A 17516-nucleotide genomic window follows, 5' to 3' on the forward strand; every position below is an offset into this window, starting at 1 on the left:
TAGTCTCCAAACTTGTCTCTGGTTCCCCTGTTCCTACCCTTTTATGCTAAACCTTTGATCTTCCTGAAGCACATCTCAAGCGACTCTCTTATTTAGAGCCCTTCATTGGCTCATGTTTCCTACAGACCAAGATCCAAACTCCTCAGCCTGGAGTTAAGATGTCAATACTGTTAATTCTTTGTGGTTGATGAGAAAGAAAATTTGTATTTTCAATGGATCAAATTAATTTTAGAATTACCTGAACCCAATGAAGCCCAAAGCAGTTGTATAAGTAGTAAAACGAGAAAAAGACTTCCCGAACCAACACTGCAAGTTAGACATATATGTAACTGTGAAGATAATGAGTTCAGAACCGGTGTCTTTTTTTTTTTTTTTTTTTTTTTTTGTGGTATGCGGACCTCTCACTGTTGTGGCCTCTCCCGCTGCGGAGCACAGGCTCCGGATGCGCAGGCTCAGCGGCCATGGCTCACGGGCCCAGCCGCTCCGCGGCATGTGGGATCATCCCGGACCGGGGCACGATCCCGTGTCCCCTGCATCGGCAGGCAGACTCTCAACCACTGCGCCACCAGGGAAGCCCAGAACCAGTGTCATTTTGAGGGAAAGACCAGGTCACCAAAAACTCAAAGCATATCTGATTGGCCTCAGCCAATAATTTGGACTGTTTCTGATGTAATGTGCAATGTGTGACTATAAAATCTTCAAATGGGTAATGGACTTAATTCTCATGTTCAAAATCTTGGACTATCAGCCGCTTATTTGCAAAACTAAGCCTGGCTTTCTCAGCTGAGTATAATTGTAACCCCAGGAAGAAATGGAAGAGGTAAGAATTCAGAAGCATAAAGAGAATCAGAATCAGGATAGAAATGATGAGGAAACAAATTTACTTCCTAAGTTTTAGCCCTTTTGTAAATTTTGTATCAGTCAGTTTTATAGTCATTGCAATGTTGAGTATATTTTGTCTTCTCTTGAAAAACATTTAAAAAGGGGGACTCAGTTTGCAACGATGTTTACGAGTTTGGAGAAATGTAATCTATTAAATTAGTATATTTCATGAATTATCTGTGTAAGTGAGGTATATATATTGTTTTAAAATTAATAAGTTAATAAATGGTGAATATTTCTCTCTATGTAACATACACAAAAGCTTCTGGCATATTAAAAGAAGTTATAGACATGAGATTGTTCTCATTCTGGCCCAACATATCTTTCCAACTTGATCTTTTAACCCATACTAGCTCCAGCCCTACTGAATTATTCCCAATTACTTTTACAAAGCAACTTCCCTAAACATGCCTTTATTCCGTTTTTCCCTGGAATATCCTTCTCCATGGCTTAGAAAAATTAAATTCTATCCATTTCTCAAGATACGTCCCTCAGTTTCTCAAAGTCTCCCACAACTGGAGGTCATGTCTACCTTTCTGAACTCCTTGGCACTTGTCACTGTGCCTGTCTCACACCCTTAGCCTATTTACACATACACACACATAATTACATATTATATTATAATAATGTTATTGCAGATTATATTACAATATACTCATATGGTTCTACTGTGAATTCCTTGAGAGTGGGATACACATTACAATTATCATTGTTCCCCATATTATTTGTTGAATCAAAACAATGAATGCATGATGAAAAATTAAAGAAACACATGAATGCTTCCATTCCGACTCAAAATTTAAAAATATTATTGCGAAAACAATATTGAAGGAAATATCTTAAAATTCAGATATTTCTACCATGCAAAACTGTTTTCATTTCTCTGCTTCACTTTCAGGATTTAGCTATGCTCATACAGCATATTTGTTTATGTAACAGGATGTTAAAAATAGGATTTGTCATCACTAGACTGGAGCAAAATAATAGGTGATGAATATTCTCACATTCCAAAGTGATATCACCTATGCAGTGCTAGCATAGTGCTAACACCTATGCAGTACTGGAAAAATTTTGTAACCTGAAAACCTAAACACACTGAGGGATATAAAGGGGTTGGGAATGAAGAGTCTGGGGGAGATTTTTTTGGAGAAATTCATTTCCAGGGAGTCTCACTCCTAATCCCCTAGGAGAGGTCTAAAAGTGCTGTTCTCAATGGAGAGCTTGATCGGTGCAACTGGGAACAGGGATGCAGGCAGGAAACGTGGCACACTGCTGTCTGAGCCATGCCTGGAAACTCAGAAGGCCAGCTAGTTACTCTGAAGGTCGAGAGGTGAGAGGTGCGTCTATGGGAACAACCTTCATTCCTAGTGTTTGTCAGGATAAATGATGCAGGAGCGTGCCCTGCAGACTAGATGTGGGTCACAAGGGGAGAGAGGCAGCCTAGAGCAGTCAGTTAGAGGGCTTTCTGGTGGGAGGGAAGCGACTTCAGCTGATAGACTTTGGAGGCATTTCATGTCTGGTGTGAAGGAGGCCTGTGTTTGACAGCTGCCGGAGAGGAGACCTTGCCAGTTTAAGAGACCTTGACAAGGGATCCTCAGTGAAGCAGAATCCCTGACGAAAGCAGGAGAGCTGGAGAGTGGAGAAAGGGATCACGTGAATATCTTCCAAAACCAAAGCAAAGTAGTAATCAGTTAAGTAGATCTTTCCAGGCTTTCTGAAGAGTCAGAAACTGCTCTTCATGAGTTTGGGGAAGACAGAGAGGCACAAAGTGGGGAAATGGAAATGACTATTTCCCCTTTCCCACTGCAGGCTTCCAGCCTGAAGCGAGCCCCAGCTGGGGAGAGGAGAAGCTTTAAGCTCAGAGTTTTAGCTGCTACATGGAAATAGACTTTTTAATTATTGAAACATCAGTTTTTTTGTTTCTTTGGTTTTTGGTTTGTTTTTTTTTTTTTTTGCTCTACGCGGTCCTCTCACTGTTGTGGCCTCTCCCGTTGCGGAGCACAGGCTCTGGACGCGCAGGCTCACCGGCCATGGCTCACGGGCCCAGCTGCTCCGCGGCATGTGGGATCCTCCCGGACCGGGGCACGAGCCCGTGTCCCCTGCATCGGCAGGCGGACTCTCAACCACTGCGCCACCAGGGAAGCCCGCATCAGTTTTATGACTCAATGTGAAAGAAGTGATTTTTATATCAAAGACTGATTCAGAGACTCATGACACCTGCCTATAATTTCATCCAATGGGAAAGGAAAATCCTGCCCTCAAAAATAGGTATGAGGGGCTCCCCTGGTGGCGCAGTGGTTGAGAGTCCACCTGCCGATGCAGGGGACACGGGCTCGTGCCCTGGTCCGGGAAGATCCCACATGCCGCGGAGCGGCTGGGCCTGTGAGCCATGGCCGCTGAGCCTGCGCGTCCGGAGCCTGTGCTCCGCAGCAGGAGAGGCCACAACAGTGAGAGGCCTGCCTACCGTAAAAAAAAAAAAAAAGGTATGAAAGGACAGTTGGGGGAAAAATAAAGTTGTTTTGTGATGGATCCTATGGAGTCCTGCTCTTTTAATAAATTCGTTACATTCAACTGTAATCAGAATGAGTGAACCATTTTACGCAACTAAAATTTCAAGTCTTTAATAAATTAATACAAATTGTAAAATATGATAAATACACAAAAGTTTTTGCAACTGTACACTAAAATATTAATTGCATAAACACTGTGATATTACACAGGGCTGAGGCCTATGGTTCTGTAGTTTGTGCATTAGCACCTCCAGGAAGGCCATTTGCATCATGGTTATTCTACAGTTGTCAGGCAGCAAGACTCTTGAGGAAGGGACACTTTTCTAATATGAGGTATGATGCTATATGTTACATGTATGGTACCTTAAAGGAAATGATACTGTATATCCCAAGAAGTATTCACGCATGGTGTATTAACTAAGCAAATGCTCAGACTGTTAAAACTGTTATATTGTGATGATGGACGTTTACACATTGAGTTTAAAAATAATCTCTCCAAAAGCAACTTCGTTTTTATTAAGCTGGAGGGAAAAGCATCTGTGTAATTGTTTATTTAATGGTTTAAAAGTTAAAATTCCAAATTTTATTTGTTTTTTTTAACATGTCAGCCAAGAAAATACATACCTGTCATATTTGCTGTCTCATAAGTATGCCAGAAATAAGTGTATTGGGTGAAATTGAATAGCGCCAAAGACTGAATTTAACTGGAAGAGACTGCTTAAAATGGGAAGGCACTGAATTCTGTGAGAAACTCTAAGCTTTTTTTCTTATCCTATCCTGCTATCTTATTCTATCATCAGGAACTTTGTCTCCCAATACATGTAAATTCTACATCTCTGATTGAAGATCTAAACCATTTCCTGTTTATATAGAAATAATTTCTTATATTAAAGCCTGCAAATTGTTTATTAAATGCATGTGTTATTGCCTAACATTTTTTCTTTCTTGTAGTTTTACTATATATGTCTGGGAAGTAAAACTCCCACTTAATAGCCTATAAAGTCTGCTGATGTATCAGCAGTTGCCTTGACATTATTAGATGCAAGTAAGCCCTACCCTGACTATTAAATAGAATAGAATCTAAAAAATATAAGAGGAAGGACACTTCCAAACTCATTTTATGAGGCCAGCATTACCCAAACCAGACAATAACACCAAAAGAAAATAAAGTCACAGGCCAATATCCTTTATGAACACAGACGCAAAAATCCTCAACAAAATATTAGCAAACTAGAATTCAACAATACACTAAAAGGATCGCACACCATGAACAAGTAGGATTTGTTCCAGGGATGCAAGGATGGTTCAACATCCACAAATCAATGTGATACACCACATTAACGAAATGAAGGACAAAATTCATACTGATCTCAATAGATGCAGAAAAAGCATTTGGCAAAATGCAACATCCATTTATGATAAATAGAAGTGGATAAGCTTATTCATTCTAATAAGTGCACTGACTCTATTCATTTTTCTTGTAGTTGAAATTAACATTGGTGTCCCTAGCATCTCTTTAAAATTTTAGTTTCTGAAAATTATTCCTTTTAACCTGAATTTTTTCCTTTGTGTTTATTTTAGAGGTTGGGTAGTGGAGAGTATATAAACAACGAAATAAAATCTACTCCCTTTTAACTATGTCCACATATATACACAGGGGGATGGGAGTTAAGGGTGATTATTACTCACAACATTCTTCCTCTGGACTTGGAGTTATTGATAATTGAGAAATACATACAATAGAGACATGGAGATCAGAGCGTCAGCATTACTATTAGTAAAGCTGAATGCAGCTTGGACCTGCAACCCCAACTAAGTTTCCTGGTACTAGCATTCATGTCTAGACTTTGGACTTTCTCACCAAACAGAACCTTCCAGCTGCAAGGGACGTTACTCACTACTTCCCATCCTTAGATCTCTAATAGTAAGTTATGTAGAAGATGAGGTCACACATGCATAGGACTTTGAACACATTAATTCTACCCACTCAGGAAACACGGACCAGTGGATGTTAGACTATTACCCCCATCATTTAGGATAAATCTAAATCCTCCTCCTGTGGAGAGGACTAAATAAGGGGAGAAAAGAGATACCAAAGGTTATACACTAGTAGAAGTATCATAGAAATATGAAAGCAGGGGCGTACTTGTTAAAGTTGGAACTACAGTCATTGATCAGTTGCAACCATAAGTTGGCCAAGGATACAAGAATTTGGCAAAAATCAATGGAAGCATCCTATGAGCTTCAATTTGCTATATGGAATTTCCAGTAGATGATATTGTGTATTTGGTTATTACAGTATTTGTAAGTACGTACCCTTCATATCGGTAATATTTAGAATAAACTTATGTACATATATATATATACACACGCACACTTTTTTATTTTCAGGGTCGATTGTTAAATACTTTCCAACAAACTACTGGGTACTGTCCTTTTCCTTCATTTCCTTCCCTCTGCTGGGTCAGTTGGGTACTAAGCTCTTCGATTCTACTTTCTAAACATTTCTTGGAATTGTTCACTTCTTTCCATTCCTACTGTTGATGCTTAAGAGCCCTGTCTCTTAGTTTACTAAGTTTCCTAATAGGTTTCTCAGTCTCCAGGCTTGCTTCCCTGCAAGATTAATTCTTCACACGGTCACCAGAGTGATTTTCCTAAAATGAAAATGTAATCATGTCATTCCTCTGCTTAACATTGTTCACGGGTTCCTCATTGATTTCAAGATACTCTAAACCCTTTAACACAGCAGAAAAGAAAATGTCTACTTATCCTCTGCTCCCTGCACTTCTAACCTCTGTGTCACAGTCTGGGCTGGGTGCCACCTTTGCAGGTCTCTTTCATAGATATTATCGTGCTGTATTGCTGTTGCCTTTTTTTGTCTAATATTTTGTTATAAAAATTTTCAAACATACACAAAAGTTGACAGAATTATATAGCAAACCCACTACCCACCATCTAGACTCCACAATTAACATTTGATCTATAATATTTGACATATATGCTATATCATAATATTCATCCATCTACCCATCCCTCTATGCATCTTCTGTTTAGACAATGCATTTCAAAGTTGCAGACACCAGTACACTTGCTCCCAAACACTTCAGCATGATCTTACTAGCTAGAGTGGGATATCTGACTACTTAAGAATATTTTTGGTAAAACTTGTCATTGCCTTTTTCTTACCTATCTCTTCCACTAGGCCGAGGTGACTGTGTCATTTGTTTTCTACCCAAAAACAAATAAGACACAGTATGCCTCACACATAGTAGGAACAAGGTTAACATTTCTTAAATGAATACGTTTCAGATTTCATCAGATGTTAGTTTCTTGATTCATATATCAAAGTAATTTTTTCACCCCTTTGATTCATCTTCTTATTTCCCTACCCAGAGAATTTGTAGACAGCAACTTTCGTTCTACATATTCAGCATCATAGGGAATTAAGAATTTTAATCTGTTAATGATAGTAGACAAACTCTCTCATGGTGTCTTTCTACAAAGCCCCACAAGGTGGTGCCCAAATATCTTTTTTTCAAACAGTAGTCCCTCAAGATCCATGGTCAGTCCTCACTAATTTCTGTTGATATTTGGCATTTCTGAATTTGGTTAATTAGTGTAAGGAATATTATACATATAAATATAAGTAAGAAAAATTACTTACATAAATAAAATTATACATGTGTATTTCTGAATCTATGGCTCTGGATATAAACAGTGAATAATGATATTAGGTACCTTATATTTGTGTGAGTTGTATATCATTAAAATGTTTTTCACATCCAAAATAGTAAAATATGAATTCATCTCAAGTCCTATTTACTGTAAACTTTGTCCATGAAAAATTTACCCTTAGTACAGAATTTAAAAGGACAGAGGAAGAAACAAACTATTGTATAGGAGGAACTATGTAATTTAGATGTAACTCAAAAAATGATGACTCTGTTACCTCAACTGGGGACAATGTTGTGTGAACCAGAGTTGTAAAGTGTTGACATAATGTGGGATAATAAGTTACTTAATGTTCTTAAAACACTTTAGTTCCAGAAATTTGATTGATTTATCTAAAAAACTTTCCTTGTTGAATATTCTTATTAAATTCCAAATGGACTGACCAGAAAACTCAAATGGATGTTGAGTTTCTGCAACTTTTTATTCATCCAAATGATGATATCTAACCATATTACTAGCTGTATTTTGATCAGGTATCAATAACATGCACAGCAACCACAGTTTACTCAAATCAGTGTAACAACAATCCCAGGCTACTCTGGCAAACCTGCCCAAACCTAAAGGAGAAAGTTCTTCAACTCGGGGCTCTTATAAATGGTGTTCATTGCCTATGATGGCCCAGGCATTTAGATTTACACAGTGAGAGATGAGACTCATTATGTCCTGGAATTTAGCCCATGATAATTTGTCTTGAGCCATTTGCTACTAAGGGAAAATTCCTATTTTTCAAACATATATTGTTGGCCATATAACAGGCTCCTTTTTCTCCTGCTCTGGCACAGCCTGGATGGTACCAAGGCCTAGAAACCTCCTGGGGTATTTAGGGATAATGAAAGATGACCAGCTGATGTACAAAGATCTAAACTTTGTTCCCTCACTATCTCACAGGATGATCTTTGGGTGGGTCTCAACACCTGCCCTCTATTTTATCACCTGTGAAGTGGAAGAATCAAATAAAAGTGGTCTCTAAGTTTCCTTCCAGTTCTGAGATTTGATGCTATTATTTGTCCCCAATAAAAGAAAAGTGTAAATACCATCTAGTGGGAAATGGAAGAATTCACCAAGATACAATACAACACTTTCTAATACCTGAAAATAAAATCAACTAAATGAAAAATAGAAAATATTTTCCCCGTTAAAAGCAGAGTTTGGTCAAGGCTTAATAAATAGATCAGGGGTCCCCAACCCCTGGGCCACACAGCAGGAGGTGAGCGGCGGTCAAGCGAGCAAAGCTTCATCTGCCGCCCCCCCATCGCTCCCCATCTCTCACATTATACGCTGAACCATCCTCCCCCCCCCACCGCCCCATGGAAAATTCGTCTTCCACGAAACCTGTCCCTGGTGCCAAAAAGGTTGGGGACAGCTGAAATAGATTTAATCGTTCATTTTTGGGTGGATTCTGCATGAAAATGTTAAGACTTCTTTATTCACTGAAGGGAATAATTTTTTTAAAAGTTGGACAGTCAAACCTATGATAGAGCAAGACCTGTCTACTTTCAGATATTTCTTAGAAAGGAAAATTGTAAAGATTTCCAGATAGCATCCTGATTTTTCGTCATAAAAAATCTGCTCTGGGCTTCCCTGGTGGCGCAGTGGTTGAGAGTCCGCCTGCTGATGCAGGGGACACGGGTTTGTGCCCTGGTCCGGGAAGATCCCACATGCCGCGGAGCGGCTGGGCCCGTGAGCCATGGCCGCTGAGCCTGCGCGTCCGGAGCCTGCGCGTCCGGGGCCTGTGCTCTGCAACGGGAGAAGCCACAACTGTGAGAGGCCCGCGTACCGCAAAAAAATAAAAATAAAAAAAAAATCTGCTCGTAGTAAAGAATAAACAACACAGAAAGAGAAAATATAAATATTTAAGGAAAATTTTAGAGAAAGCTTCAAGCTTGTAAAACCTCTCTTGTTCTCAATGAAATTAAATTTTCAGTCTCTTATTTCCAGAACTTCTGAGAACTTCCTTACGTACGGGGTCAAAAAAAGAGAGATGGCATATGTAATACTACGGACATAATATTACACCTTTTTCCCCTCTGAAAATACAATAGCAGCTGTGTTTTGCTACATAGCCTTATCCTTATACTAATCTTCAGTGTTAAAGTTATACAGCCCTCTGTATTCTTCTCCTTGGTTAGCAAGGGATTACTTGGAGAGACATATCCTCGTTGTGTTCTACTTCCTCAACACACTTCTTCTTCTTCTTCTTCTTCTTTTTTTCATACCCAGCTATCTCCACATCTTAGCATACCTGGTCTGAAGAGCAGTTGACATCTGGTCAATTACACTTGAGGCACTTGCCAAGAGAGATGCTTGGCCATAGTGATACAAAGTCAGCTTAATAAAATTCCTGCTAGTTGATGCTATTCGAGGAGCAGACAATGGCATGGAGCCATCTACTGGTCCATCCCCAACCCAACAGCTTTGCTTCTCATTGGGGCTTCTCCATCTGGCATGTATGAAAGAAGTCAGTCACCCATCTCATTCCTCATTGCCTTTGCATATATTTCCACTCCCTATTCAAAGTCTGGAAAAATCATGCTCACAATTTCCCAGCTACCATTCCATGAAGGAAAGGTGCCAAAGAAGGAAACTGTTATTCCTTTTCCAGAACTTCTGAAGTCAATATACTTTAAACAGGCAAGCATTTCAAACCATGCAGAACATTGGTTCAAAATAAGCTTTCTTGTTTCCATTCTAGGGTATACTGAGCTAGCCACACAGGAGTCTTCTCTTGCCAGGGAAGCCTGTGGGTTTAAAAGGCATTTGGTACATAGCTAGGCATACTGAGTGCTAAAGTTTCCTGAAGATTTAAATACAGGATTAGATTTTAAATTGTTAATCTACCCAGAAAAATAGTTTCACAGGGATGTTCAGAGGGGATTGCTTCCTGATTTCAAGTTCTCTTTCTGCGCAGTAGTTCTTCCAGCTAACGCAGAAAATCTGTTAGTTTTGCTCTCATAATCTATTTTTATTTTTTGGCCTGGTTTTATTTTTTAAATTTTTTAAACATCTTTATTGGAGTATAATTGCTTTACAAGGGTGTGTTAGTTTCTGCTTTATAACAAAGTGAATTAGCCATACATATACATACATCCCTGTATCTCCTCCCTCTTGCATCTCCCTCCCACCCTCCCTATCCCACCCCTCTAGGTGGTCACAAAGCACCGAGTTGATCTCCCTGTGCTATGCGGCTGCTTCCCACTAGCTAGCTATTTTACGTTTGGTAGTGTATATATGTCCATGCCACTCTCTCACTTTGTCCCAGCTTACCCTTCCTGCTCCCCATGTCCTCAAATCCATTCTCTAGTAGGTCTGTGTCTTTATTCCCGTCTTGCCCCTAGGTTCTTCATGACCGTTTTTTGTTTTTTTTTTAGATTCCATATATATGTGTTAACGTACAGTATTTATTTTTCTCTTTCTGACTTACTTCACTGTTTTCATACTCTTTTGATTGGCTGGGTATGCAGCTGTACTACAGCTTGGAACTCTGGTGGAGTTGAAGTTAACAAAGTAAACGTAGAAAATGGGGTTCTATGGAAACAGAAGGGCAATTCAATTTTTGACTTGACCGCTGAACTCATTGCAATTGTGCATGTAATATTAAGACAGAAATGGTGGTGGTTCTCTACAACCCTGTAAAAATATTGGCATGGTCAGGAATTAGTTACAATGAAAACGAATGAAATACCCTTGCAGCAATCTGATACTACCTTGGAGAAGGCGGAAAAGTCAAACAGGCCCTGTGATCGAACCACAGTCATCATATAGAGCGGGACTGAAATGTTTTTAAATGGCTGTGTACCTCCTGCTCCCCATAATATAATGGGAAATTCAGACTATGTGGGTGTAATTCTTTGAATATACAAAAATATTCATTAATAGAGGTTTGGTTGTGTTGCTGTGATCTATTTGGATTAGAAACTTTAAAAATCTCAATGTGGATAATTTTTTATAAATAAGAATGAAAACCTTTTTCTCTTGCCACATGTCAGTTTTCAATACCACTGGCTTGAAATTAAAAATGGCAAACTCTATATTTTATTAAAGTATTTATAACTGATTTTTCTACTAAAGGTGATACACGGCAGATGATTTTTCACCATCTACCATAATGTGGAACAGACATTTTGTCTTGTATCTCCTGCTTTTGCCAGCTTTTATGAGTCAAGCAATATATGGACAAAGAAAGAAAGGATCAAAGTCCAATTTATTGCAAGGAAAAGTCTCCAGGGTAAAAAAGTGTTTTGTTCTGTCTTTAGCCTCTTAAAACCCTAATTTTTTGTTTTGTTCTGTCTTTAGCCTCTTAAAACCCTAATATGAATTTTTCCAAATAGCATTTGATGCAAATAGCAAACCACATATTTAGGTATATATGTGATATTCTATTTTGATATGATAATAATGCACCTTACAAACTTATAGAGCATACTTATAAAAACATCAGAATTTCTAGAGCACTTGTACATTTATTATCTCATTTGAGCTTCACAGTAGCCTTTTAGAATGGGCATGACAGAGCTTGCCACTCCCATAGATAAAGAAACTGAGGCCCAGAGAGGTGAAGTGGCACACTCAAGGCCGCAGGCAAATTAATTAGTAAGTCACAGAGCTAGGATTCAAACTTAAGTTCTCCCTGTTAGGTTTCTTTGTCCCTTACCACTGCTACAATATGAAGTGTAGTCATTTTCTCCCTTGATTTCAAAAAAGTGAAAAAAAAAAAAAAAACTGCACCAAAACAAGATGGGGCCTCACCAATATGAGATACAGTTTGAGAATTAGGCAGAGTATTATTTACTTCTAGACAATTTTGCCTAGTGTTTGTTGGATTTTGAAACTATAATGTACTTTCTTTCCCTCTCACTTTAAGCAAGTTTTACTTTGGGAAGATGCTCGGAATATATGGTATTTTGTTTGCTTTTGATTTGTACAATTTTACAAGAGGAAAAGAATTTGTAGACTTAGAGATTTAGTTCTTTACAGTGTAAGCCCTATCTCAGTAGTGCCTCTCTTTTTCACTTCCTTCTCCTCTCAGAAGCAAGCAATTCACGACCACATCACCTCAGGCCTTTCCTTATGCAGAGTTGTTTCATGAGTAAGGGCAAGGATTTTGCCTAACCTGTTTGTCCTATTTTAGACCTCACTTGCTTCATAGATCTTGTCTTCATCGTGGACAGCTCTGAAATTTCTAAAATTTTTCTCTTTGACAAACAGAAAGATTTTGTAGATAGCTTGAGTGCCAAGATTTTTCAATTGACCCCGGCTGGCTCCTTGAAATATGACATCAAACTGGCAGCCCTTCAGTTTAGCAGCTCTGTCCAAATTGATCCACCTTTTTCTTCTTGGAAGGATCTACAGACTTTTAAACAGAGGGTCAAGTCTATGAATTTCATTGGGCAAGGTACTTTCTCTTATTATGCCATTGCCAATGTCACGAGGCTACTTAAGAGAGAAGGGTGCAAAGATGGTGTGAAAGTGGCTTTGCTGATGACTGATGGCATCGACCATCCAAAGAATCCAGATGTTCAAAGTATTTCTGAAGATGCCAGAACTTGAGGAATATTATTTATCACCACTGGACTCTCTACTCTAGTCAATGAAACCAAACTTCGTTTGGTGTCTGGGGATCCACCCAGTGAACCCATTCTACTGTTGAATGATTCAACCCTTGTAGATAAAATTCAGGATCACCTGGTAGGTACCTAATGGGTTGGTTTTGTATATATTTTTCACCATAATATTGATAATTTGTTTACAAATTCTGCAAGGATAGATAGTGGGCCAAAATGATGAAAGGGAAAAAAATCCACCTTGGAAATGGAAAAGAAGAAGCTCTCCCATGTGTCTCTCTACTTTCTTGATAGTTTATACCACGTAATCCGGGGAAGTCCCAGACTCATTCTCTGGAACTTTATTGTCAGCTACTGCTGAGGATTTTGGAAGAATTAATTTCCATTCATCCACCTCAGACTCCTGTTTGTACATCCTGGGCTCATTGAACACTGCTGACTTATATTTGATTTGTAGTCAACTTGTGGTCCGCTATATTTGTACTAAGTTCTTCTTTTCCCATTACAGATGTGCAGAAATATTTTTTGACTGTTTGTCTCACCTATTGCCATATTATGCTCAAGGGAAGTTCACAGACTTCCATTAAAAAAAAAATCTCCTTGTGTTTTAGGTGTTAACAAGGTCACCCAGTTTTAAATCAGCTATAACCTGCTGTCGCCCCACAGTTTCTCCCATCAAATCAATGAGTCCCACTAGATTGATCTGATTAGCTGTGTCACTGCTTTTCTTTATTGGTTGTGAGAGCCTTTCCTTACTGCTAGGGAAAACAGAAGGCAAAGCAATCAGAACAAAAGCCCTCTTCACAGCATTTCTCAAGGAGGAAAATCCTGGAGATAAGGTGGTTGATTTAAGTGTCAAAATTGATTTTCTTAAGAATATTGATTTAAAAAAAGTTTCTTGAGAGGAGGGCAAGGACAATGTGTCCTTTAGGTCCTGAGCACTCCATATGGGCTCTTTTCTATCAGTTGAAAAAACCGCAGGCCCCGTTTCAGAGTCTGTTTTTCTCCTTTTGTCCCTTCCCTCAATTCTTTTCCCAACATTACTTTGACTTTGTTACTCTCAGCTGTTTTCAGCATGAGATGCTGGGTTTTTCTTACCTAAATAATAGTGATCATGTCTTGAGTGCTCTCTGTGTGTTATGCATTGCTCTGAGTACTTTACATATTTTATTTTATTCAATGTTTACAACAATCTTATGATGTAGGTATTATTATTATCTCCATTTTATAGTTGAAAATTTAAGGCCAGCTAAAAACCCTGGAGTCTGCATGCTTAACCCTGTAAAGTTATATTGAGAAGGAGAGTAGTAACTATTTTTTATGGTTTTCTCAATTAAAATTGCCTTGAAAGAGTTAAGGAACATCCCTTCTCCAAAGTTACTATTGTTTCTAGCCTTTTTTAACTTGGGCATTAGGGGTAGATGGGGAGAGTTCTGCCTAGACCGCAGGTGATAGGCTCAGCTCCCAGGTACTTGGGGTGAATGCTTACGTGAGCATCTCTTCTGCAGGAAAGGGGAATGTGCTGGGTGCCTGGCTAACTGCGTAGCCCTGCCTGCGCCATAGTTTAAGGAGTCCTCACCCCTGAATAAAAGAGAAGTTTCAAGCATGTTCAGGAGAGAACCCTGGGGTTGTGATGAGTCACTTGTTGCTGCCTGGAGAGGACACAGGACAGGCAGCTCCTTGTTTGGCCAGATGTGTCGGTTCAGGAGGTTCATACGCCCTCCAGACACACCCTTGCCAAGAGCTCCTGCCCAACTGAGAACACAGGCTGTTGGCAGTAAACCTGAAGCAAGACTGCTTGTTTCTGGGGAAACCAAAAAATGACCAAGCATCCTAATGACTCTGCTCTTCCATAGCATCTTGTGATTTCAGCTTATTTGTTCAGATGGAAGCTCTGTGAAGAGAACTTACTAGGCTTTTCAAAGAAAGATATACCAAGCTTCAATGTTTCAAATTGCCATGGTCTAGGAAGCAGAACTTGACTTTTGATCCGACCATTGGAAAAAGTCCTCATCTAATCTGTTTCTATTACATCTGTAGTTCAATTTTTTAAACTTTTTATTTTGTAATTATTATGCAGTTGATTTTTTAAAATAAGTTAATCCAGTATAATTTAAGTACACATCTGTGTCTACTTTGAGTGCATGTTTCCCTGAGTTTTGATAGATGTATACACCCATGAAACAACCAGCACAAGTAGGAAAGAGAACACTTCTATCATCCCTAAAAGGTTCCTTATGCCTCTTTGCAATAGTGTTTCCCTTGTCCCTTAAACGCTACTGATCTGACTTGTCATCCTAGATTAGTGTATTTTCTAGATTTTTACGTAAACAAGCTCACAGCACGTGCACTCTTTTTGTGTCAGGCTTCTTACTGCCAGCATAATGATTTTGAAATGCATCTGGGTTGTTTTTTGTATCAGCAGTTTATTCCGTTTACTGCAGAGTAGACTTTAGTTGAATTTCACTGTGGACAAAGGAGTGTCCACAGTGAACAGATTTTGCGGAGCCAAGACAAATCAAGGAACCATCACACATTCCTTGACGCCTCTTGCAGGAAGTATCACATAAGAATCCCATGAAAGCATTTTAGTTCTGAATTACCCAAGAGAGACCTGATGATTCCAAGGTGAAGAAAATACTTGTGCTCCTATTTTATTATGATTTACATAACAGTATTGAAACCTAAGAAACAGATTCAAACCAATCTCCTGGATGTATTACTTGGTCCTTCAAAAGAGCAAGAGAGAGTACATAGAGATTTTAAAACTTCTTTATCACCTTTGATATTAAAAATTTTGAAGTCTTTATGGGAATAAAGGTTGTGGCAAATTGGTCTCATTCTCTGAAGATAATTAAGCAAAACATCCATTTAGTGTATCCTCTCCTTCACATACAAAGGGATCAACTTGAATGGCTATTCTGCTACCGTAGTAAGCTGCAAATATATTTTTTTTATCATAGAGTTTGTAATCCTTGCCTACTAAGTTCTTTATTCTCATCCTATTTGCTGTCATGCTAATAACTTTGACACCTTCCTCACATTTTCTCCATTCCCTTCTCATAGCCTTGATCTCACGGTCACTCGCAAAACTGGCAATTCCATTCTAGCCTTCTTTCTTCACATATCTGCCATCATAAAACTCTGATTCCATTAGTAAAATGACCCTTCTTTTGCTCTGGTGAGGTCCTTTCTCTATATTTTTTCATTTAAACCAGTGGTCCACAACATTTTTGGCACCAGGGACCAGTTTCGTAAAGACAATTTTTCCAAGGACTGGGGCGGAGGACAGGGGAAGGTTGCAGGATGATTCAAGCGCATTACATTTATTGTGAACTTTATTTCTATTATTATTACATTGTAATATATAATGAAATAATTAAACAACTCACCATAATGCTGACAGGAGGAAGAGCTCAGGTGGTAATGCGAGCGATGGGAAGCAGCTGTAAATAGAGATGAAGCTTTACTCACTTTTCCGCCCCTTACCACCTGCTGTGTGGCCCAGTTCCTCACCTGGGGGTTGGGGACCCCTGATTTAAACTACAGTATCCACCTAGACCTTACTTGAACATGCCCTTCCCTCTGGCTTTGACCATATTCTCCCAGCTGTCCTCCACACAGCCTGCCTCTCTGCTTAAGTGAGGGGCCTCACTACTTCCCAATTCTCCAGCTCTGTCCACGTGGGCCCTTCTGTCCACTCTTTTTAAATGTCCCTTCTCACTGCTTCCTTTGTCTGATTGCCCACACTAGTCTTTATGCCTTTTTTCCTTATAAACTTTGACATATAGAACAGCATTCCATCAATGAGTTGGTCCTTTGCATTTCTTTATTCAAAATTATCCAGAGAGTCCAACTATTCCAAGAAACCGTCCTGTTCCTCCCCCTCAACGCCCCCCAAGTCTAGGATCTCCTTCCCAAGCAGCTTGCTTTGCCATGTTTTCTATCACTGGGGCTTATAGGCTGTAAGTGCCCTTAGGGAACGGAGCTTTGTTCTTTGTTTCAAACAGTCTTATCTGTTAGGTAGTTTTGAATCCATTTTTGTTTCCACAGAAATATAAATTCCAGCAAACACAAAATCAAATGAGTTCCAAAAATAATTAGTAAGTTGTGCTGTTATGGTTTTTAAGCCCGTGGCGCATATTTTTAAGGGGTAATATGGCAAAGCAGAAATTGAACTTTCAAATGAAAAGCTTAAAAGGTGTAAAATTACACATGAGCCACAGTAGCAGTTAAATTTATCAGTTTAAAATTGATAAGGATATTGCTTATTGTAAAAAGGTGGTAAAGTGACACAACTTTGAATTTTTCCTTATTTTAGTAGTTATTTTCAAATATTACAATTTGACTTGAATTATTGTTTTATCGTCTCTTTTGAACTCCTTTCAAATTCCTTTCCTCTCTCTCCCTCCCAGAGGAAACCAAGTTTCTGACGTATATTTTAAATATTTTCACAATTTGGATCACATTGTATGTGTTCATTTGCAACTTGCTTTTCCACTCAACATTTTAGGAAAGTTATCTATGTTAAAATACAGAAATTCAACGCACTGACTTTAACGGCTGAGTAGTATTTTGTTTATTGATCCATTACACTATTGATGGATATTTTATTTCAAATTTTTCGCTATTAAAAACAATGAATGCTGAAATATACAAGTACAAGAATTTCTCTAGGGTATGTCTGGAAGGGATGTCAGGATCACAGGTGGAAGCAAGGACTTGTCCTGGGCAGCCTAGAGATAAAGCATGTACATTTCAACTTTCTAGGCACAGCCGAATGTTCTGGAGACGGTAAAGCCATTTTACACTAAAATCGTCAGTTTTTCTG

The 17516-nt window shown here is 38.9% G+C and overlaps 1 protein-coding gene across 1 annotated transcript in view; it reads right to left on the minus strand.

Moving 5' to 3' along the window:
• MIOS (meiosis regulator for oocyte development) overlaps positions 1 to 17516 on the minus strand; it is a 240648-nt gene that overhangs the window by 57459 nt on the left and 165673 nt on the right. Inside the window, exon 3 of the mRNA XM_073809683.1 lies at positions 16078 to 16131. The gene's annotated coding sequence lies outside the window, so the exon portion shown is untranslated. The remainder of the gene's footprint in view (positions 1 to 16077; positions 16132 to 17516) is intronic.

This window comes from Tursiops truncatus, chromosome 9 (genome assembly GCF_011762595.2).
Source record: "Tursiops truncatus isolate mTurTru1 chromosome 9, mTurTru1.mat.Y, whole genome shotgun sequence".
NCBI lineage: Eukaryota > Metazoa > Chordata > Mammalia > Artiodactyla > Delphinidae > Tursiops > Tursiops truncatus.